The following is a 25,048-nucleotide window of genomic DNA, read 5'->3' as shown; positions in this document are numbered from 1 at the left end:
TCTTTTCATTTGTATTGTCATTACGATGTTTATGATATTTTTTGTGGTAATGGCAAGACTTATTTTCCTATAGTTAGTGTACATTTTGTGATAATTTTTATATTCAGTTTGAGAACTCCTGCTCTATCCTTCACAAGTCCATTGTCTTCCATGATCTTTTAAGATGTATATATATTTTATTCCCATTTAAGCCATTTTAATCTGAAATTAATTTTTGTGTATGATTAAAAGCAGGGATGAAAATTAGAGTTTTGCCAGTTGCATATTCTATCCCCTGAACATTTTTTTTTTAAAGCAGCCATTTCCCAATATACTGTAGCACCATCACAGTTCAGACTTAAAGGAGGAATGTAAATATGAGAGTGCCTCTGTAAAAACTTTACAGTTTATTCTGCTAGTTTTCAACTTAAATTCTATGCCAGTGTGCCAGTCAGACACAAGTTTTCTTATTGTAAATATATGATTTGCTTTAGCCTCTTTTAGAAAACTAATTCCAACCTTGTATATTAAAATAATTTTTGTATCTTCTATATGCATTGCTTTATGACATTTATAAATAGCTTCTCCAATTCCAAAACAATGTTGGGATTTTTACACATAACTATTATTACCAGCATCTCACCTCACTCCCACACAAAACTAGTATTTTAGCACAATCTTATCTCTTAGTGGCGTGGCAAGGCATGCCAAGTTAATAGTGTCACCAATGGATTTATGTTATCTAATTTTATGTATTTACGTTTTAGGCACTAAGGAAGATAACCAAGATATTTTGTTGAATACAATTTACATTTTTATTCCAAAGTCTTATTGACTTGATTTTTCTTACTTGAAAATTCCTCCAAGATTTTCACCTCTGTAGTCTTTATGTAGAAAATAAAACAGAGAAAAACAAAAATTAAGGACTGGAGCGACTCTCACTCTTTTAAGCCTTTCAGTGCACTCTTTGTATTCCTGCATCATCTTTTATATTTAGAAATACGAGTTAAAGCCAATTAAAAAAATTGTTTATATACACTTTGCTGGTTCTATTTTTTTTTTAATTTTTTTATTTATTTTCCCCCCAAAGCCCCAGTAGATAGTTGCATGTCATAGTTGCACATCACCCCAGTTGCTGCATGTGGGACATGGCCTCAGCATGGCCAGAGAAGCGGTGCCTGGGGTCCGCCAGCAGCGGAGTGCGCGCACTTAACCGCGAAGCCACGGGGCGGCCCTAGAGGTTCTATTTTGATGTGTCTTTAGTTGTCCTTTCTCACGGGGTCACTTGGCCCATTAATGCCCTAGATGTTAATAGTAGGCCTGGTCTGCGCGTCAATCTGCTGCGTGAGAGAAACTCCATTACCCAGAACACTGTGCGCTCAACGTCCTTGCTGCTCTGCACCAATGAAAGCCCACACTTCGGGCGTTTCCGTGAGTCTGATGTGGGACGGGGCGGGACTTCCGGCATCTCCCTCAAGGCGGTCCTCTGGCAGATTTTGATGCTGTCCACCCGATCGGAGGCTCCAGGTCAGTGGGTCGGGCCGAGGGAACTGGAGGTGGAAAGAGCGAGAGGAAGTGTCGTCCCCACGGCACAGGAGCCAGTCTGAGGTTCGCTGAGCGCGGCCCGGGTAACCTCCCTCTGGGACCTCCGGACCTGGTCTCCTCTTTTATCGCACGCGTCTCCCGGCAGCCTGGCGCCCAGAGGGTCCTACGGCGATGAAGGCGCAAATGCACTCGGCCCAGGTGACCATTGCGTTCCCCAGATCCTGACCCAAATCGTAAAGCCCCCGATGAGAGTCTCCTGCTCAGGTCGCTGCAGTTCAGGACCCCGTCTCCAGAACAGTGGGGGTTCAGGGGTGGGGTCCCCATTTCTGAGAGCCAGTGTGATGAAGTGTGGAAGAGGGTGAAAGGCCGTGGGAGCAGCGTGTGCAAAGCCTTGGAGGTGCGCCTGAGCCGGGAGCATCCGGGAAACCTGGGGTCCGACTCCTGTGTGCAGGAAACAGAGAGTGTGAGGAGGAGTCTCTCTGCGATGGCAGCCTGAGCAGCTGGGCCGTCAGTCTGAGGATTCTGGGAGCCGTGGAGGGTTGTGAATAAAAGAGGAACACGATCTCTAAGATAGAGTAGTCAAAGAATTTCAAAGGCTGCTCGGGGAAGACAGAGTGGGGGCGGCGTGACAAGGGTGGAGGCAGGGAGACCTGTGAGGAGCTTTCTGGAATAGACTCCAAAGAATGATGCTGGTTCGTGGACCAGAGCAGTGGCGGTAGAAGGACTGTAAGTCAGAAGATTCCTGATAAATATAAAGAAAACCGACAGGATTTCCTGCTGCAGCGAGTGTGGCTGTGAGCAAAGGGCAGAGTGAAGGACAATCAAGATTTTCTTTTGGCTGAACATCTGGAGGAGTTGAGATGGGGAAACAGGTGAGGGGAGCAGGTTTCAGGGAGAGATTAGTAATTGGATTTTGGACATGTTGTTTCTGAGATCCCAAAATAGAGGTGACTCAAAGGCAGCTGGAATGTTCCATCTGGAGATGGGGCAGACAGGAGCGGTCTCATTCATGTCCATGTGGTGATAGCCCAAGTAGTGTACCAGAGCCAGGGCTGAATCTCAAATTTAGGAGGGAAAATCTTAATGCTTTTCTATGAGATAGGCCTGGAGATGGAGGAAGAGAGGGTGGGGCTGGAGGACAGGCGGAGTGGGTGGGACTTTCTGAGGGGGCAGCAGAAGGGAGAGTCCTGTGGTTCCAAGGCTTTTTGGTGGAGGGGAAGGTGTAAAGAGTAAGGAGGAGCCCTGCCAGGGATGGAGATGGAGGTGTGAGGTCGTGCAGATTCTCTGCTCTGAGGAATGGGCGGATTGTCCACTCCCTGTGGAGCCAGAGAAAGGTCAGCCAGGCTGGTGGAGCAGCCCAGGCCCAGTCAGGGTCACAGATGCCTCAGCTCTACCAGGAGAGCACAGGTTTAAAACTTTTAGCTTTAACAGGTTAAATTTATGCAAGGAAATACAGTCATGTATCTCTTAAGGTTGGACTACCCTCTGAGAAATGTGTCGTTAGGCAATTTTGGTGTTGTGTGAACATCATACATTGTACTTACACAAACCTAAATGTATAGCTTACTACACAGCTAGGCTCTATGATACTAATCTTTGGGACTACCACAATATGTGCTGTCCTTCATTGACCAAAACTTTGGTATGTCAGGTATGACTCCAGTAATTCATTGAAATGACAACTTATACCTGTGCTATAATATTATATATATTTCTGTGTGTGTGTATATATATATATCTATATGCCTTTATACATGTATGTATATACATGTATATATATATATTTACGTATAAGTTTGGGTTCTTTCCTGTAATCTTTACATAGACTTCCTAAAACCCTTGGAATTTCTTGGGTATTAATAGTCTTTGTTTTTCATAACTAGCTCGTTTTATCACACAGGAGTTTATTATAGTGAGATGACTTAGGGTGGCTCCCCTAGGTAGCCTTGGGATGGGTCTGCTCACCAGAAAGACAAAGTGCTTAGCCTCACCCTGAGCCCAAAGATGGGAGGGAAGTTGGAGCTTAGGAATATAAACTTAAGCAGTGAGATTCAGGGAACTTTCAGGTTAGTGAACACATTGAAATGGCGGAAGTGCTGGGAGGGTGGATCATACTGAAAGGGCATGGAAACTCTCTGCTGCCCTCACCCCACACCTTGCCCTACACATCTCCCCATTTGGCTGATCCCAATTTGTACCCTTTATAATAAACCAGTATATGTAAGTGAAGTGTTTTCCCAAGTTCTGTGACTCTTTCTACCGAATTATTGAAACTGAGGAGAGGTCAATGGGAAACCTTGAATTTGTAGCCAAGTGGGACAGAAATACCAGTAGCCTGGGGATTGGGGACTTGCAACTGGCTTCTGCAGGGAAGACAGCCTTTGAGACAGAGCCCTCAGACCTGTGGATTCTGGTGAGAATAGGATTGAATTGTAGGACACCCAGTTATTGTTAGAGAATCATTTAATTGGTGTTGAAAAAGACACCACATACTTGGTGTCACAAAGACAATCACAGAAACCTCAATGATCAAATATGACATTCACATAAAGACTTAAAAGACATGTAAGAAACACCTAATTTTCAAAAACATTTACAGAAATGTTAATCCTGTGGTCAGATGCCTAAGGGATGTGTGCAGTCTGCTTCAGTGCTCTGAGGTAGGCACCATAAGTGTTGCCATTTTACAAATGAGGACACTGAATCTCTGGGAGGTTGAATCTTTGTCCAAGGCCATTCAGCTATTAAGAGGTAGCTCTGAGGACCCAAGGAACTGAGGTTAGATTTCAGCCTGAGAACATCCTACTCCAGGGCAAGGAAGGAATAGAACGGTTTAGCTTTTTCCACCACGCATGATCACCTTTCTGTGACATCCTCCCTCTTCCCAAGGTTCCCATGGTAGCAGCATCATTTATGGACCCTTCACAGGTAAGTAGAAGAAGTTCAAGTACCTCACCAGCCCTAATTACTACGCCCACGATCCTGGCACACAGACATAGGAAATAGTGGTTTCTTGGGACTCTTGGCCCTGAGTTCTGGCCCCTGGGGTCACTTCAGGCACAGGGTCCTTAATCTAGGTCAGAAATTCTCCTGAGGGAATCTCATTTCTCCAGTTAGTAAAGTGAAATGATGAAATGTTTCCTGGGCACAGGAACCAGTGTGTCCACGTGCTTGGAGATGAGAATGAGTTGGGAGTGTTCAGGGAACTGCAGGACTCCATTCCATCTGCTGGGAATAGAGATTGAGGGGGAAGAGTCAGTCCTGGATTGGTAGCCTGAGGAGCTGGACCTCTGCTGAGGGTGGTGGGTCCATGGACTTTTTGAGCAGAGGATGAAAGTGATCTGACTCATGTCTAAACAGGCAGAGTGGAGGACAGATTGTAGGGGTGAGCTTGGAGGCAGGGAGACCCCAGTGGAGGCTACAGTCCTGGTGAGTGTTGATGGTGGCTGTATCATAGTCATGGCTCTGTAGTTGGAGAAGAGGTTGGTTTCTGAATCTGTTTTGTAAAAGGGGTGATTTTTTGCTGGAAAGGGTGAGTGAGAGATCTGGCATGACCCCAAGATGTTTGAGTTCAAGTGAAACTGTGTATGTGACATTGCTGAAATGGAAAGACAACAGTAGGAGTAATTAACAGAAATACACTTAGGAGTTAGATTTTGCCATGTCAAGTCTGAGATACAGTTAAGGTCTATGAGTAGAAGCCTTCAGTGGACATCTAGAAACATACATCTAGAGTTTAGAGAAGTGATTGAATTTGAAGATACCCATCAGGGAGTGGCTGTCATGTGGGCTCTGTCGTATTGAAGAGGGGCACTCCCTAGGTCATGGTGGCAATTCTAGTATGCAGGAACTATGTTCAGAGTATTCTCCATGGACTGCCCACTTGGTTGGGCTCCTAGATAGGAGTGGCTGTCATCACTAAGACAGATGATGAAGTACAGTGACCAAGACTAGCTGTGGTGTGAGAACAGGCCTTAGGTGGAGGTCTGAGTGTTCGCACAGGAGTCCCAGAGGGTGGGTAAGAGACTTATTGAGAGACATAGCAACATTGGAGGTCAGATGACGCTGAGGTAAGGCCTGGTGCTTTTCTCCCCTCTACAGTCTCAGAGTTCTGTAATAACTCCTGGTGGAGCCTGAAGAGTGTCAGACTGGATGACAGATTAGCTTCAGGGTGAATGAGGTCACCTGGGAGAGTCTCTTGGGCTGTGGTGGGAGAAGTGGGGCTGGGCTTTGAGTGAGAGGGGGTGTAGAGAGGAAGGATGTGACTGATGTATGGACAACACATGCAACACTAAAGAGGATGAGGGCTTAGGCTGTCTGACTTCACACAAGGTCTGGGTGGCTGAGGTTGGAACAAGGGGCAGGGCCAGGTGGGGAAGTCTTCAAAGCAGTGCTTGGACCTCCACTGGCAGTGGGGTCCATCAGAGGCCTGGGACAGCCGTGGGTCCTGGTTGCATTTGGCAGGCACTGCCTGGTTGCCATCTGCTGAGTGGCATGTCGGGAAGCCAGTGAGATGTGTAAGGCATGGACAGAGGTGGCAGTGGTGTTGTAGGTGTAGTGGTCGTGGTCTGGCATGTGAGAGAGGAGTGGTCCCATAGTGCTGAGCAGATGGAGAAGGAGTGTGAGGAGGTACTCAGGGTCCTTGTACTCAGGGATTAAGCAGAAGGCTGAGCTTAAGTGTTATTGTGTGTGGCATGATCTGTGCAATCCCAGGACAGTTGACTGTGAGGACAGTGGTTGGGACTCTGTCAGTCTCCAATCATAGATGTGACTGCCTTTCCCCATGTCTGTTCTTCCTGATGGTTGGAGACAGGGATCAGTGGGACATGAAGAGAGAGCAAGTACCAGTGACACCAGGGCTTACTGTCTTCTCTGAGTTGGGGAGCTAGGAAGGCAGGACATGACCTGAGCGTCCTGGTTAGAGCGGCTGCTTATGAGCTGCTCTGCCTGCATCATGACAGGGCCATGTGACTTTTGAGGATGTGGCTGTGTATTTCTCCCAGATGGAGTGGGGTCTCCTTGATGATGCCCAGAGATACCTGTACCAAGATGTGATGCTGGAGAACTGGTCACTTACAGCCTCCCTGGTTAAGAACTATTACTCCCACACCATTGCCCTGTACTGTGCTCTGCTCTTCTCCTTTTTCTGGGTCTCACCCTGATTTTCCCAGACCTGGACCATGGTCACTGCTTCCTTCCGTGGTTTCCTGGCATAGGCACTGTGTATGTTGAGCCCTAACAACCTTCTATCCTGAGGCCTTTCACACAAGAGTTTGATCTCAGAGTCGTCACTTGCCTGACTGATACCAGTTCGCTTTGCTACTCTTGCGATATTGACTATTGGATCTGTGGAAGATCTCTGTCACAGGATGTGACCCCCTTGTTTTGTGCACTGCCTGTGTCAGCAGTTACACACACTTGTCAGTATTTGTGGGCCGCACTAGATTATTTTTCAAGACTTTCCCCCAGGTTCTTCTAGTAATGGATTCTTTCTTGTGGTCGGCCATGTGTAGGGTGACGCTGGGCCAGTGTTGACCACTTAACTACCCTATTTTCTCCTTAGGACTTGGATCTGCTAGGTCTCTGTTAGTTGTCCAAGTTGATCTGAGGGGTGGAGGATAGCCCTGGGTGCCTGATGGTATAGACACCTCTCTGTCCATAGGGAGGGGCTGACTTAACATAAGTATCGTCAGGTTTGTCCACTTGGTGACCCTGGAAAACCAGCCACACCAAAAAAAATGCAGAGCAGCTGCTTGTGGTGGGAACCGGCCCTTCTCCCACAATACTAGCTGCAATTATTTAGGTTATAAAACTCCTGGGATGTCAAGGACAGACACAGGCCGGCCATCTGTGCCGGTTGGAGATAAGTACCAGGGGTTACAGTGCACATACACACAGGATAACGATGAGAAGGAAAAATACCAAAAGTTCCCATAGAGATAGTCTCTAAGTAGAAACATGCATAAAAGCAACTCATATTTCTGCTTGGGCGAGAGTCTCGCCTGTGGGGGGCACGCCTTGCCCAGGACCTCTTTGGATGGGCACTCCCCTCTAGCCGTGTCAATTAAAGGGACTCTCCCCGGCATAAGGGCATGGATGTTGTAAGTACCCGATCTGATGTTCTCTCCCTCGATCGATCTGATGTTTCTCTTTTTCAATCGATCCGATGTTTTTCCTCTTTCAGTGGATCTGATGTTTCTCTTTTCGGTCAATCTGATATTTTTCCTCTTTTGATCGGCACTCCCGCCTAGCCGTGTCAGTCAAAGGGACTCTCCCAGGTGTAGGGGTACGAATACTGTGAGTGCTGATCTGATGTCTCTCTCTCTCTCTCCCCTCTATTTCTTTCCATTGTTATTATATTTGTTTATGCTTATGCTATAGTATACCTGTATATATATATATGTAGCCTATTGTCTTCTTAATAAATATATACACTATTTCTCACTAAACCCAGCTTATTAGTGTCTTATTGGGCTGAAAGAGTCCATTCCATAAGTCAATCCGAACGTTGTGCCCCTTCTTCTCTCCCCTGACACAACATTTTTGGTGCTGTGAGCAGGATTGACTGGGAGAATGGCCTTTCTGTTCAAACGCACCAATACTGCTACCACCCCTGTTGAAATTCCCGGGTGGGAAGACCCTCCTTTTTGTGTTTTGGCTGTGGAGTGGGCTCGCCGGTGGGGCCTCTGTGAATCTTGGGACATTGGCGTGCACCGACACGAACCGCTAGATGTCACTAAAGCTTTACAGTCAGTAGAAAGGAGAGGCAAGGATGATGCTTCTTTTCTAACAGGGCGGGGCTGGTGCCTGTTAACTGCTTACGGTTGGGCTATTGAGGACAGAGATAAAATACAAAAAGAGAAGGCACTTTTGGAAAAAGAAATGTCAAACTTACAGTCCCAATTGGCCATGATTCAATGCCAAAATTATGTGTTGGGAGATCAGGCTCGTAATTAGCAACATATAACAGAAAAAGCAGCTGTGAGAATGACTAAGTATAAATATAAGAAGAGGAAAGGGAAAGTAACAAACAGAAAGTACATATGGCAGTAGCCTCGGCCGGTCCTGAATGGGACCCGGATACTTGGGATGGTGATATTTGGGATGATGATTCAGAGGGGACTGATTATGAGAAAGAGCCTAATCCCCGACCTAAACAGCTGGAAGCACGCCCTCTGCGGCGAAGGCGAATAAAAACTAATGGGAAACATTTGGTCAGAAGGGACATAATAGAAGATTTTACTCAGCAGGAAATTTCTGATATCTTAGCTCGGGCTACACAAAAGCCTGGTAAAACTATTTTGACTTGGTTAGTTCATCTATATAATATGGGGGCTGCTGAGATCAACTTGGATGCTGAAGATGCATTTAAGTTTGTGACGCTCTCCAATGACCCAGTAATACGGGGAGCTTTCCGAGATTGGAGCATGAATGCTCACCCCACTAATGATCATGGACAAAACACTGATGATACAACTTTATTGGCTCTTGCAATAAAGGAAGCTCAAGACAAATGTCCTATGGATGATATGTGGCTGGACACTGATAGACCATGGTATACTTTAAAAGATTGTGTCCAAAAACTGAGAAAAGAAACAATAAAGCGGGCTATGTTTTTGGGGTCTGGTGAAGCCTTAAATACAATGGGTCTAAGCATCCAAGTTCGTAATAAGCTAATTAAAACTGCTCGCCCCACATATAAACAAGTTATTATGACTCTATTAATGAATAAAACTAAAAATCCTGTTTCGGGGATTATAGATAAAATTATACAATTAGGAGATTTAGGGGACTGGGAGGCTAATAAGCCTCCTTCCAATAAAAGGGAAACAAAAGATGAAATGTCACAAAAAGACATGTTCATGGCCCTGCTACAGCCAGGAATTCCAAAAGATCAAATAGATGGGGCAGACACAAGACATCTATGAAAACTATATTAAAAAAGGGGGCTAAATATAAAAAGGTCAACAAGGAAGAGGGGCCTCCCCCGCTAAAAAGCTATCAGTACCCCTGTCAGTCTCAGTGCGCCTCCCGCAGCAGATCCATTGCTTGCAGGACTTTGGGACTGAGAAACAGGCCAAGCCCCCTTGCTGCTCGAGACCGCTGCCACTATTCGGTGGGATGCACGCCCCCATGTCCCACTAAAAATATATTTAAAAAATGGTTCAATTACTGCAGTAGGAGCTCTAATGGATACAGGGGCAGAGGCCACTCTCATTAGTAAAAACTCTATAAAGTTTAAGGGAGCACCGGTTGTGATTACTGGATCGGGAGGAAAGGAAATTTGAATCACAGCTGCTAATATTATGATACAAATAGGCCAATTACCAAAACAAATGTATTTAGTAATGATTGTTCTAATACCAAAGTATATAATAGGAATTGACATTTTTAAGGGGCTCACTTAAAATCTTGCTGATGGGAGATATCAGTTTGCAATAAGAGCTGCTTCCTTCCACAAACATGCAGTCATTGTGAGCAAATTGCCATACACTATGCCAGTACTCGTTGCTACTCAGCTAATTAATAAAAAACAGTATAGAATCCCAGGAGGACAACAAGAGATTACTGACAGCATTACAGGCTATTTAGCTATAGAAATATTAAAACGTGTTACAACAGCTTAAAATAATCCAATTTGGCCAGTAAAAAAAAAAAAAAAAATGATACCTGGTGAATGACAGTAGATTACCTGGAATTAAACAAAGTTACTCCCCCAATACAGGCTGCTGTCCCTGATTTGATGTCCCTTATAGAGTCCATTCAATGTCACCCTGGCACTTAATGTGCAATAGTGGACCTAGCCAATGCTTTCTTTACCATACCAATTCCTGAGGAAGCCCCAAAACAGTTTGCCTTTTACATGGATGGGCCAACAATATACATTTACTAGACTCCCCCAAGAATATATACATAGTCCAACCATCTGTCATAGGCAGGTGGCTGAAACTCTTTCTCGGTTTAAATTACCACCGGCCGTGCAGTTGACACATTATATAGATGATATAATAATACAAGAAACATCAAAATAAATGACACAGGAGCAATTAACTAAATTCATAGAGCTTTTAACTGCAAAAGGCTAAAAAACTAATCCAGCAAAAATACAAGGACCAAGCACAACGGTAAAGTTTTAAAAAATATTATAAAATGCTGGTAAACAAAAAATTTTACCTAAGACACGTCAAAAAATACTCGATTTTACGGTCCCACATAATAAAAAAAAAGCCCAAAGTTTTATTGGATTATGTGGATTTTGGTGGCCTCATATACCTCATCTTAGTCATTTATTAGCTCCCCTATATAACCAAAAAAAAAATATGCTTTTGAGTGGGGCCTCTCCCAGGAGGAGGATTTTAAAGCTGCTAAACAAACAATACAGACTGCCTTAGATTTATGGCCTATAGAGGAAGGACCTATTAAAATTCAGGTAGATGTTACGGATTGCTATGCTAACTGGAATCTCTGGCAAAAGCAGGAAACTAAACGCTTTCCATTAGGTTTCTGGAGCCATAAACTTCTAGACGCTAGTAAACATTACACACCCTTTGAGAAACAGCTGTTGGCTTGTTATTGGGCCTTATTAGATTCAGAAGAATTAACCTTAAACCATCAAGTCATATTAAGACCTCAAATCCCTATAATACAATGGATCCAAAGTAACCCCATTACACATAAAATTGGTTATGCTCAGGAGGCTAATATAATTAAATAACAATGATATATCCAAGATAGGGCAAAACCCAAACCTAAGGAAATATCACTATTACATAAACAAATTTCTACGTACGACATGGAGACTCAGATTTCTCCCACAGGGCAGCATGAAGAATCCCCCATAGAATGGGAGGCCCGTATGATTCTCTCACAGAGGAGCAAAAACAACATGCTTGGTTTACTAATGGTTCTGCTAAAGTTGTAGGGGGACTAAAAAAATGGAAGGCGGTAGCTTATAATCCATCAACTCAACAAACAATTGTTACTACCGGGGATGATATAAGTAGCCAATATGCTAAACTTAATGCAGTATATCAGACAATACAACAGAAACAGAGACAATGCTTCATCTCTACTGATTCATGGGCGGTAGCACAGGCATTAACAACATGGATGACACAATAAAAACGACAGGGATAAAAAATTGGAGACAAACAAATATGGGGTCAGCCATTATGAAAAGATATTTGGGAATGGAATGAATCAACTACTATTTCAATATTTCATGTTGATGCTCATAGTCCTTTGATTTCAACAAAAGAAAAATATAACGCACAGGTGGATCAACTAGTACAAATTTGCTCCGCCAAAACTAATCCGGGACTGGCACAATACGTCCACAAAAGGAGTGGACATTTGGAAAAACAAGCTACATACAGGTGGGCATTACAAAGGGGAATCCTTATCACACATGATGAGATTGCATCTACCATCCAACAATACATGATTTGTCAACAATGAAATGAGAGAGAGATTCCCCACCCTTATACAGGACAAATTAAGCAAGGAATCTCACCTACACAAATATGGCAAATAGATTATGTGGGACCTCTCCCACGTTCCCATGGTTACATATATATTTGTACAGCTGTGGCTACACTCAGGATACCTTATTGCGGTTCCTACACAAGCAGCTACGCAACAAAATACAATAAAAGTATTAAATTTAATTTGGCAATATTATGACACTCCTCAACAAATACAAAGTAACAATGGTTCGCACTTTACAGGTAAGTTGGTATGTACCTATGCCAAAGAAAATTATATTAAATGGATATATCATATTCTTTACCATCCCCAAGCTGCTGGTCTAATTAAAAAAAAAATGGATTGTTAAAACAACAGCTACAAAAATTGGGTAAAAACTCTACAAAACTGGTATACACATTTAAACGCTGCTTTACATATTTTAAACAATAGGCTCATAGGACCTAATGACACTCCTTTAACTAGGTTATTACCTTCAACATCCATTCATGTAAAGGCTATATCTAAAAATTTAGCCACTCTAAAATACTGGCCAATTAATAACAAAAAAAAGCACCTTGTTGAGCAACTATGGGAGCAACTAAAATAGATTTAACTGCTGTTGTCTCTACGTCCTTGCCCCCAAAGGGACAAAAGATGGTCTTGACTGGTATTGGAATACACTTCCCAAGTAATACCTTTGGATTGTTACAAAACAGGTCTAGACTAACCATTAAAGGTATAGATGTATTAGGCGGAGTTATTGACCCTAACTATCAAGGTAAATTAAAATTTATTTTATATAATACCAATAATGCTAAAATTACATTACAAGAGGAAAATAAAATTGGACAATTACTTATCCTTCCCCTAATAACACCACAGATAAAAAGGGGGAGCCCTCCTTCAATTTTATCCAAAAAAACCCTACAAGGCTTCAACTCAACAGGTAATTAAAAACCTGGAGCCAAAGTTTGGGTTACATACCCTCCACATACCGCTCCCCTAGCAGCCAAAATAATAACACAAGAAACCATAGCCTGATTGTTATGTACCCCAAAGACAATAATCTATATCATGTTCCTAAAAATGCTGTTTCTCTACATAAATAGATACTGTTAATCAGCTTGCTAATTGCTGCCACAATGAGATGCCATTAAACGTCACGGTTGGACAACCACTGCTGTTGCAGTGCTGGACGGACTGCTTCACGCCGGTTGGACCTATAACTTGGACATTAAATGGACAGACTATTTGGTCACAAAAGCTGATTTCCACCTTATCATATCATAACATTTCTGACCAGTCACACAGACAAAATACAAATTATTCCATCCTTTTACCTGCTTCCACTTTACGAAGTGGAGGATTTTATTCATGTATTAAATTAAAAAAAGGAAAACCTAACTCTCCATATATAAACAATACTGCTTTTGTCAGCATTTTACCAAATGCCACCAGCACTCTAGATAAGTCTAATATTTGGCTTCATTTGGCTAACAATGTTCTTAATGTTACTTCTTTCTGCTTGTGCAATAATGATGATCCTTCCAATTTACTCCAAACTAACTTACTAGGATTAGGTCTACACCATACCCACACTTTTACCAGTACTTCATTCCCCCATCCTCAATTCCTATTTCCGGTACCACCAGTACCACCTGTTACTGCCTTAATTACACTTATATCCCTACCTATTGTAATCATACTGTAACCCCCTGCGCCACATCTGTAACTCTTCCTACAGGACTATTTTGGCTATACGATGATCAAGCCTGTTCATATATTCCAAAAGATACTTCGATGGCTTATGGAGTAGGAATAATAATACCCCTACTCGTTACATATCCCAAAAAAAGAGTTCAACATAAAAAAACTTTAGCTCCAGATTGTGATCCTCATGTCAACTTATTACCAGTATCCACAATGACAATATTAGCTACCCGGTTGTTACCCAATCCAGGATTAATTATACATAATTACAAACAAATGAAACATCTGTTCTGTTTACTCACTCATGTTATAAATGACACTGTTAGAGCTTTATTTGCTATTTCTAAAGAATTACAAGAGTTACGAAAAAAGCATTAATTCAACGAGCAGCTCTAGATTACCTTTTCCTATTACATAAATTATCATATATTCAGATACCAAAAATATGTTGTTGTAATGTTACTGATAAAACCTCTACCTTAAATTCTGTAATCAATGACTTACAAAATCAAATTAATACTATTTCTTATTCCAAAGGATTGTTTAATTGATTACCCTGACATATGGAATCTATTTTTCATGATTGCTTTCTATTTATTTTATACATTGACATTATAATCCTGGGATGTTTTATGTGTAGCTGTGTACAAAGTTCACTGTCCATGTGGCTGCTTTCTTATAAATAACCAAGCGGCCACGGCCAAGATGACTTAACATAAGTATTGCCGTATTTGTCCACTTGGTGACCTTGGGAAACCACTCACACTAAAAAAAATGCAGAGCAGCTGCTTGTAATGGAAACTGGCCCTTCTCCCACAATACTACCTGCAGTTGTTTAGGTTATAAAACTCCTAAAATGTCAAGGACAGGCACAGACCGGCCATCTGTGCCGGTTGGAGTTAAGTACTGGGAGTTACAGTACAGGTACACACGGGATAACAATAAAAAAAAAATACCAAAAGTTCCCATAGAGATGGTCTCTAAGTAAAAACATACATAAAAGCAACTCACAATTCTGCTTGGGTGAGAGTGTTGCCTGTGGAGGGGACGCCTTTCGATCGGCACTCCCGCCCAGCCATGTCAATTAAAGGGACTCTCCCTGGTGTAGGGGCGCAAATATTGTGCGTGCTAATCTGATCTCTCTCTCTACTGTATTTCTTTCCATTGTTATTAAATTATTATTTGCTTATGCTTATGTTGTAGTATACCTGTATATATATATAGCGTATTGCCTTGCTAATAAATACATACACTATTTCTCACTAAAACCACTGTATTAATGTCTTATTGGGCCAAAAGAGCCCATTCCATAAATCAATCCAAACGTTATGCCCCTTCTTCTCTACCCTGCCACAACAGGGGGCAATGGGATCCTGGGCCTGGTAAGTAGGAGCAGGAGGAAGGCGTGCTGTCGTGGATGAAGTCTAGTCCTACCAGGTAAGTGTTCTTTGCTCACTACTGTTTTAGTGCAAGGCTCATGGCCATGCCTCATTTCTGTCTTTCCTCCCCATTCTTGACATTTTGCCCACTTTTTATTTGTACTGTGACTTTTTTTGTGTGTGTGAGGAAGATCAGCCCTTAGCTAACATCTGATGCCAATCCTCCTCTTTTTTCTGAGGAAGATTGGCCCTGAGCTAACATCCATGCCCATCTTTCTCTACTTTATACGGGATGCCGCCACAGCATGGCTCAACAAGCGGTGCATTGGTGTGCACCCGGGATCTGAACTGGCGAACCCCAGGCCACCGCAGCAGAGCACACACACTTAACCGCTTGTGCCACTGGGCCAGCCCCTGTACTGTGACTTTTGACCCCAGGGTGTCCCCTACCTCTGTGTCCTCCATGTCTCTGCTGTTCCTCTCACTCCTCCAACACTTGTCTGCACTGAATGTGTCAGGTGATGTGCACAGAGACTTAAATAGTCCTTGGCCTCTACCTACCCAGTTGTGATTCCCTTTTCTTGGGATGGGACACACACTCTACACAGCACTCACCTGTCCCCAGCAGACAAGGTCCTGCTGAGAACCATGGGCAGAGGAGTGAGTGTATCAGGCCTCTCCTCCTAGCATAGCACCATACCCTGTTTTCTTGCTGGATGTGAGACCTCCTCCTCTTTGTGACCATCGGAAGCCTAGTACTGCAGATCCAGGTACTCCACTTGATCCTGACTTTGTTGTCCTGAAGACAGACCCATGGACTCATTCATGCTTGTGTCCTACACAGATTGTAATGGGCTGTCCTGTCCCATCAATGTCTACATCCACGTTGTCAGCATTTTGTGCTTTTAGGTTATTGGCATGCAGTAAAAGCTGAGGAGGCCCCTTCTGAGCAGTGTGTACTTCTGTGGAAAGAGTGTCACAGAGCAGGACTCCAAAGGCAGTCCCTTCTGTCTTGAAGACTCATTCCTGTAATATGTGTGTCCTGGTGGAGAAAGACATTTTGTACCTGGCTGAGAATAAAGGCGTGCAACCTAGGCTCAAAGTATACACTTCTGGGGCTTGTAGAAAATTGTTCTCATTCAGCTTATATCTATACCAGCACCAGAAGCAGCACAGTGGAGAGAAATGCATCAGAAGGGAGGAGAACAGGTCCCTGTGTGTAGAGAGCTGCAAAATCTTTGTGTCAGACAATATTTTCACATGCCGAGAGGTTGAGAAGGATTTCTTGGGTAACCTGGACTTTCTCCAGCAGAAGGCCACCCACAGTGGAAAGCAACCACCTCGAAGCAGGAAGAACAGGGAGGCCTCTTACACTTGGCAAGGGCATTACAAATGCAGTGAATGTGGGCAAGACTTCACTGAAAAGGTTAAATTCATGGAGCACCAGAGAGTTCACACTGGTGAGAGGCCTTATGAGTGCAGTGAATGTGAGAAAGCCTTCAGCCACAAACACAGTCTTGTTGAGCACCAGAGAAACCACACAGGAGAAAAGCCTTATGAGTGCAGTCAATGTGGAAAGTCCTTCAGCTCCAAAAAAAAAAACAAAACTTCTTGAGCACCAGAGAATCCACACTGGAGAAAAGCGTTATGAGTGTACCAATGTGGAAGGTCGTTTACATGCATTAAGCACCAGAAAATTCACACTGGAAAAAGGACCTATGAGTGCAGTGAATGTGGGAAAGCCTTCATTCAGAAATATCGTTTTGTTGAGCACCAAAGAATCCACACTGGAGAAAAATCTTATGAGTGTAATGAATGTGGGAGGTCGTTTACATGCAGGTCTGGCCTCATTAACCACCAGAAAGTTCACACTGGAGAAGGGCCTTATGAGTGTAGTCAATGTGGAAAGTCCTTCACGTACAAAAAAATACTTCTTGTTGACCAGAGAATCCACACTGCAGAAAAGCCTTATAAGTGTAACATATGTGGGAGGTTGTTTCCACTCAGCTGTCACCTCTTTAAGCACCAGAAAGGTCACACTAGAGAGAGGCGTTATCCGTGCAGTGAATGTGGAAAAGCCTTCACCTGGAAGTATCAACTTGTTGAGCACCAGTGCCTCCACACTGGAGGAAAGCCTTATGAGTGTGACGAATGTAGAAAATTCTTTAGACACAGTTCTAGTCTTCTTTATCACTGGAAAGTTCACACTGGAGAAAGGCCTAATGAGTGCAGTGAATGTGGGAAGTCCTTCATCCAGAAAACAAAACTTCTTGAACACTAGAGAATCCACACTAGAGAATGATCTTATTAGTGTAATGAATGTGGGAAAATCTTCAACCACAAGGATAGATTTGTTCAGCACCAAAAAATCCACACTAAACAAAAGCCTTATTTGTGCAGCAAATGTGCAGAGACTTTTGGTGGAAGATTTTCCCTCATCCCCCAGCAGAATGTTCATACTATAGAAAGTCCTTAGCCATTATCTGAATTTGCTGTCACATAGTTGAACATAACACAGCAGAGTGTACACTGTTAATGGGATTGATCAGCCAGAATTTGCAGCTCATACTTCTGAGAATCCCCAATTCACTATCAGTACCAGATACTTGTGATTCTTTCTGGAACTAAGTTAACTTTCTAAATTGCAGAGCACCTGTGGCAGAAGGTACCTCATCACTACCATGTGTCATGTCCCCACAGTGTCCATCAGTCACCCCAGTGTACTCAGGGAATGTAGACCTCTGTGCTCTCCAAACTCTGAAGGGAATTGTGGGTTATGTGAGCCTCTTGGGGGTCCTCATTCCATCTTGCTGAACTGTGTAAGGCATAGAAAAGACCAAGCTTTGCTCATAGGAGCAGTCCGGGTTTTACTGGTGGATTGCAGAGGTTTCTCTTCTTCATGGATGTTGTTTCATGTGATTCTCATGATGGATTTACACCTACTCCATGTAACCCAACAAGGAAACTGCCTCCCTCACTGTGGACTGATGTATGTACTGACAAATACGTGATTGTTTAAGCCACTTTTGATTTTGGAGTTAAGTGCAACTTTGTGGAAAGTTTAGGAGAGAATTGTGGTTGGCGGTTGTGAAAGGGAGAACAGCTTTATTGAGGCCCGGTGTCATGTTAAGGGCACAGTATGAGTCAGAAAATAGTTTTTAGTGCCATTTTGGCTTCATTTGCATTGCTTCCCAAAGCCTCCTAGGAAAGACTGCAGGGCTTTGTGATCCTAATCACGTGTGTGGGTTTCAGGTTTATTTGTGGGTCCAGAGGCCTCTCTGAGAAGGGGTGCTTGTGAAACCTTCAGTGCGGGGAGCTGCATGAATTGTTCCCTTTCTTCCCAGTGATGCCCCATATTTCCTGGCAGTGTTGATGGGAAGCTATTTCCCAGGTCTTTGTGGAGCTATGTGCAGTGAAGGAGAGAATATGGTAGGCATGTGTCACCAGTTGGAAGATCTACTGGGCCCAGGTGAGAACAATAATTGTTCCAGAGACCTAGGTGTGAGAAATAGGGAGTGGAGAAGATGCAGCAAACTACAGGGACTATGCCACTTCTAAAGGTGCATCCACAGATGTTTGTGTGACTATGGCTTCATGGTATGAAGGTGTGTAGAAATTCTCAGGACCTCTATGTCTGTGTTTCTCTTGTCACTACAGTCCTTGTCAGGGTATATAGTCTAAAGATTTTGTGAACTCCCTTTGTCTTTCTAGGCTGTTCTCCTGCAGATGATGCCTGCACACACAAGAAATCAGGGTTTGAGAGAAGATAGACCTTATGTTCTAGAAAAATGATTTTGTGAATCACCAGATTTCCTGCTGACTGAAATGGATATTATCTTCATGACTTGGCAGATTTGGTGCCACTGGAAGGACTTCCCTTCCTAACTTATGGGGAAATAAGTCCTCATCTTATAAATCAATATTGTCTTGCCAAAAATTCTGGTTTCCCCCGATAAAAGGGGTTGATGGATTTTTTTTCCTGGAATCATTTATTTTAAAACATGATTGGTGTATAATTTTTCTATGGAAAATTACAAATTATTAAATGTATGATGATAAATTTTTGACATATGTATATACCCTTGTAACCATTGCCACAATCATGATAATGGGCATATCCATTACATTACCTGGGGCCGACCTGGTGGTGCAAGCGGTTAAGTGTGCGCGCTCTGCTGCGGTGGCCCGGGGTTCGCCGGTTCAGGTCCCGGGTGCGCACCAGCGCAATGCTTGTCAAGCCATGCTGTGGCGGCGTCCCATATAAAGTGGAGGAAGATGGGCATTGATGTTAGCCCAGGGCCAGTCTTCCTCAGCGAAAAGAGGAGGATTGGCAGATGTTAGCTCAGGGCCGATCTTCCTCACACACACACAAAAAAAGCCATTACGCTCCCTGCTTTCTTCCCATAATCCCTCTAGCCCTGCTCTCCCAACCCCTGATCCCTATGAAACCACTGATTTACTTTATGTCTTTGTTAGGATGTTATGGAAGTGGAGACAAAGCATTTATTCTTTTTGTGTGGTTTCTTACAGACAGCAAAATTACTTGAGATTCATCTGTGTTGCCTATATGAATAAGTTACTCTCTTTGCTGAGTTGTATTATTGTATGGCTATACCGCATAATGTTTATCCATTCATCTGTTAATGGGTATTTGGTTTGTTTCTAGTTTTTAGCTATTAATATAAAGCTGTAATTAACATCAGTATATATATTGTTAGATAGACAAATGCTTTCCCTCACTTGAGTTGATATCTAGCAGCACAATTTCTGGGTCATAGTGTATGTGATTGTTTAGCTTATTAAGAGAAAATCAAACGTTTCTAAATTGTTTTTTTTTTGTTTTTTTAACATTTTCAGCAGAAGGTCCAGAACCAGAGCTCCAGTTTTTTCTTTTAAATCCTTTCCAACACTTGGTATGGTCCAGCTTTGTAATTTTAGTGATCTAATAAGTGTATAGTGGGGTCTTGTGATTTTAGTTTGTGTTTCCTTAATGACATGATGTTAGGTGGTTTTCATGTGTTAAATTTTAAAGGTGTGGTTTAAAAAAATTTGTCTTCTTATGATTTGTCATCTTAATTACTGAGTTTTGATACTTCTTTATAGATTCTTGATAAAAATTCTCTATTGGAAATATTTATGAATATGTTCTTTCTGTCTTGATCATGTCTTTTCAATTGCTTTTGCAATCAAAGTTCTTAATTTTAATTAAGTCTTATTTGTTCGTTTATTGTTTTGTTGATTATTCTTTTGTTGTTGTATATAAGAAATGTTTGCCAAATTTCAACACATAATTTTTCCTATGTGTCCTTCTGTAACTTTTACAGTTTTTTTTTCATTTTTATGATCTATTTTCATTCAATTCTTAGTTTTTTTTTTTAAATAAGGATACCCAATTGCTGCAGTGATATTGAGTTAAAAGATTATTCCTTCTTCTCTGAGTTGCTTTTGTACTTTTATTGAAGGTCAATCATTTATATATATGTTTCTTTCTGGACTTTCTCTTCTGTTGCATTTATGTATTTTATTTATGCCAATACTTTTATCCATAGAATAATTTCTTTTTATAACACAGCCAAGCATCAGTTAACAATGGGGATATGTTCTGAGAAATGTGTCTTTAGGCTAGTTTGTTGTTATGTGAACATCATAGAGTGTACTTACACAAACCTATAGGGTATAGGCTGCTAGGATATGTGGTACTAATCTTGTGGGACCACCATTGTATATGCAGGCAGGTTGTGAGGAATAAGGTAATGAAGGTTAGCTCCCACTATGTCTATGTATCTGTGGGTGGTGTGTGTATGTGCATATTGGTGTGTGTGTGTGTTGTTTTGAGCAGAGTCATGTGTTAAATGGAATCTCTAGTAATGTGGCTCTAAGTTGCTATCATTGGTGGAAGGCTGTTAGCCATCTCTCATTTAGACCATCGAAAGGCTCATTTTTATAAAATGTAAATCTTATGTAAAGATGAACATGACAAAAAGATTGTGAAGTATGAAAAATGGAATGATTAGGACTTTAAATCTCAAAATACAAATGTTACCCTCACATTTAAGCTGATTTTAATATTGCGTGGCTGGAAAACACACGTCAGCTCTAAAGACAAACACAGGCTCAGAGTGAAAGGATGGAAGACAATACTCCAAGCTAATGGCAAACAAAAGAAAGCAAGTCTTGCCATATTTATATCAGACAAAGTAGACTTCAAGGTAAAACAGGTAATGAGAGACAAAGAGGGGCAATAAATAATGATAAAAGTGACACTCCACCAAGAAGACATATAACTTATAAATATATATGTACCTAACACAAGAGCATCAGAGTACATAAAGAAACTATTAACAAATCTAAAAGGAGATATTAACAACAACATAATAATAGTAGGGGATCTTAACTCCCCACTTACATCAATGGATAGATCACTCAGACAGAAATCAATAAGGAAATAGTGGACTTAAATGAAAAACTAAACAAGACAGACTTAATAGTTATATATAGAGAGAGCACTCTATCCAAACACAGCAGATTACACATTCTACTCAAGTGCACATAGAACATTCTCAAGGATAGACCATATGTTGGGAAACAAGGCAAGCCTCTATCAACTTAAGATTGAAATCATAACAAGCATCTTTTCCAACCATAATGCTATGAAACTAGGAATCAACTACAGGAAAAAAACTGGGAAAGTGACAAAGATGTGGATACTAAACAACATGCTATTGAACAACCAATGAATCATTGAAGAAATTAAAAGAGAAGTCAAAAAATATCTAGAGACAAATGAAAATGAAAATATACCATACCAACTCATATGGGATGCAGCAAAAGTGGTCCTGAGAGGGAAACTCATAGCAATACAGGCCCATGTTAACCAACAAGAAAAATCCCAAATAAGCAACCTTAAACTACACCTAACAGAATCAGAAAAAGAAGAACAAAGCCCAAAGTCAGCAGAAGGATGGAAATAATAAAAATTAGAGCAGAAATAAATGAAATTGAAACAACAACAACAAAAAAAACAGTAGAAAGGATCAGTGAAACAACAGCTGGTCCTTTGAGAGGATAAACAAAATTGACAAACCCTTAGCCAGACTCACTAAGAAAAAAGAGAAAGGTCAAATAAATAAAATTTGAAATGAAAGAGGAGAAATTACAATGGATACCACAGAAATATAAAGGAGTATAAGAGAATACTACTATATGCCAACAAATTGGACAATCTACAAGAAATGGATAAATTCTTAGACTCATACCACCTCCCAGAACTGAATGAAGAAGAAATAGAGAATCTGAATAGACAAATCGCAAGTAAAGAGATGGAAACAGTAGTCAAAACCTCCCAAAAAATAAAATTCCAGGACCAGATGGCTTTTCTGGAGAATTTTACCAAACATTCAAAGAACACTTAATACCTATCCTTCTAAAACTATCCCAAAAAATAGAGGAAGATGGAACACTCCCTAACGCATTCTACGAGTCCAACATCACCCTGATACCAAAGCCAGACAGGTACAATACAAAGAAGGAAAATTACAGGCCAATATCACTGATGAACATAGATGCAAAAATCGTGAACAAAATATTGGCAAAATGAATACAGCAATACATTAAAAAGATCATACACCATGGTCAAGTGGGATTTATACCAGGGACAGAGGGATGGTTCGACATCCCCAAATCAATCATTGTGATACACCACATTAACAGAATGTGGAATAAAAACCACATGATCATCTCAACAGATGCAGAGAAAGCATTTGACTAGATACAGCGTCCATTTATGATAAAAACTCTCAACAAAGTGGGTATAGAAGGAAAGTACCTCAACATGATAAACGTTATATATGACAAGCCCACAGCCAACATCATACTCAATGGGCAAAAACTGAAAGCCATTCCTCTGAGAACATAACAAGACAAGGGTGCCCACTCTTATTCCTGATAGTACTGGAGGTTTTGGCCAGATCAATTAGGCAAGAAAAAGGAATAAAAGGAATTCAAATAGACAATGAAGAAGTGACACCAGCTGTTTACAGATGACATGATTTTGTATATAGAAAACCCTAAAGAATCCATTGGAAAACTATTAGAAATAATCAACAACTACAGCAAAGTTGCAGGGTACAAAATCAACTTACAAAAATCAGTTGCGTTTCTATACTCTAATAATGAACTAACAGAAAGAGAACTCAAGAAGACAATCCCATTTACAATCACAACAAAAAGAATAAAATACCTAGGAATAAATTTAATGAAGGAGGTGAAACACCTATACAATGACAACTATAAGACATTACTGAAAGAAATTGATGATGACATAAAGAAATGGAAAGACATCCCATGGAGCTGGATTGGAAGAATAAACATAGTTAAAATGGCTGTACTACCTAAAGCAATTACAGATTCAGTGCAGTCTTAATCAGAATCCCAATTTCATTCTTCATGGAAATAGAACAAAGAATACTAAAATTCATATGGGCCAACAAAAGACCCTGAATAGCTAAAGCAATCCTGAGAAAAAAGAATGAACTTGGAGGCATCACAATCCCTGACTTCAAAAGATACTAGAAAGCTATAATAATTAAAACAGCATGGTAGTGGTACAAAAACAGACACAGATCAATGGAACAGATTGAAAGTCCAGAAATAAAACCACACATCTGTGGACAGCTAATGTTTGACAAAAGAGCTAAGAACATACAACGGAGAAAGGAAACTCTCTTCAATAAATGGTGCTGGGAAAACTGGAGAACCACATGCAAAAGAATGAAAGTAGACCATCTTCTTTCGCCATGCACAAAAATTATCTCAAAATGAATCAGAGACCTGAAGGTGAGCCCTGAAACTATAAAACTCCTGGAACAAAACATAGGCAGTACACTCTTTGACATCAGTCACAGAGGGATCTTTTTGAATTCCACATATACTTGCACAAGGGAAACAAAGGAAAAAATAAGCAAGTGGGACTTCATCAGACTAAAGAGCTTCTGCAAGGCAAATGAAACCAGGATCAAAATGAAAAGACAACCCACCAGATGGGAGGAAATATTTTCAAATCATATATTTGACAAGGGGTTAATCTCCATGATATATAAAGTACTCACACAACAGAACAACAAAAAAAAAACAAACAACCTGATCAAAAAATGGGCAGAGGGTATGAACAGACATTTTTCCAAAGAGGATATACAGATGACCAATAGGCACTTGAAAAGATGTTCAACATTACTAATCATCAGGGAAATGCAAATCAAAACTACTCTAAGATATCACCTTACACCCGTTAGAATGGCTATAATTACCAAGACAAAAAATAACAAATGTTGGAGAGGTTGTGGAGACACAAGAACCCTCATTCATTGCTGGTGGGAATGCAAACTGGTGAAGACTTTGTGGGAAACAGTATGGAGATTCCTCAAAAAATTAAAAATAGATGGGGCCGGCCCGGTGGTGCATGCGGTCCAGTGCGCCCGCTCCACTGCGGCGGCCCGGGGTTCGCTGGTTTGGATCCTGGGCGTGCACCGATGCACTGCTTGTCAAGCCATGCTGTGGCACTGTCCCATATAAAGTGGAGGAAGATGGGCATGGATGTTAGCCCAGGGCCAGTCTTCCTCAGCAAAAAGAGGAGGATTGGCAGATGTTAGCTCAGGGCTGATCTTCCTCACAAAAAACAAAAACAAGCAAACAAAAACAATACAAACTATCAAAAAAATTAATAGATATACCTATGATCCAGCTATCCCCCTACTGGGTATTCATCCAAAGAACCTGAAATTAACAATCCAAAGAGGCTTATGCACCCCTATGTTCATTGCAGCATTATTCACTATAGCCAAGAAGTGGAAGCAACCCAAGTATCCCTCGACTAATAATTGGATAAAGAAGATGTGTTATATGTATACCATGGAATACTACTCAGCCATAAAAAAAAAAGACAAAATCGTCCCATTTGCAACAACATGGAT

The 25,048-nt window shown here is 41.5% G+C and overlaps 1 long non-coding RNA gene and 1 pseudogene across 1 annotated transcript in view; one reads left to right on the top strand and one right to left on the bottom strand.

The window, feature by feature from the left end:
* Window positions 1-1,447, bottom strand: part of LOC101405543 (vomeronasal type-1 receptor 1-like) — a 34,738-nt pseudogene extending 33,291 nt beyond the window's left edge.
* Window positions 1,448-1,500: 53 nt separating this feature from the next.
* The window catches only part of LOC147912694 (uncharacterized), a 58,775-nt gene continuing 35,227 nt past the window's right edge, over window positions 1,501-25,048 (top strand). The window contains exons 1-2 of the long non-coding RNA XR_015549408.1: window positions 1,501-1,722; window positions 15,061-15,138. This is a non-coding gene — a long non-coding RNA (uncharacterized LOC147912694). The remainder of the gene's footprint in view (window positions 1,723-15,060; window positions 15,139-25,048) is intronic.

The sequence above is a fragment of the Ceratotherium simum genome, chromosome 33 (assembly GCF_057802395.1).
Source record: "Ceratotherium simum simum isolate JZ-2026a chromosome 33, ASM5780239v1, whole genome shotgun sequence".
In the NCBI taxonomy this organism is placed as follows: Eukaryota; Metazoa; Chordata; class Mammalia; order Perissodactyla; family Rhinocerotidae; genus Ceratotherium; species Ceratotherium simum.
The sequence above is the reverse complement of the archived record's forward strand: the minus strand, read 5'-3'. Positions and strand labels throughout refer to the sequence as shown.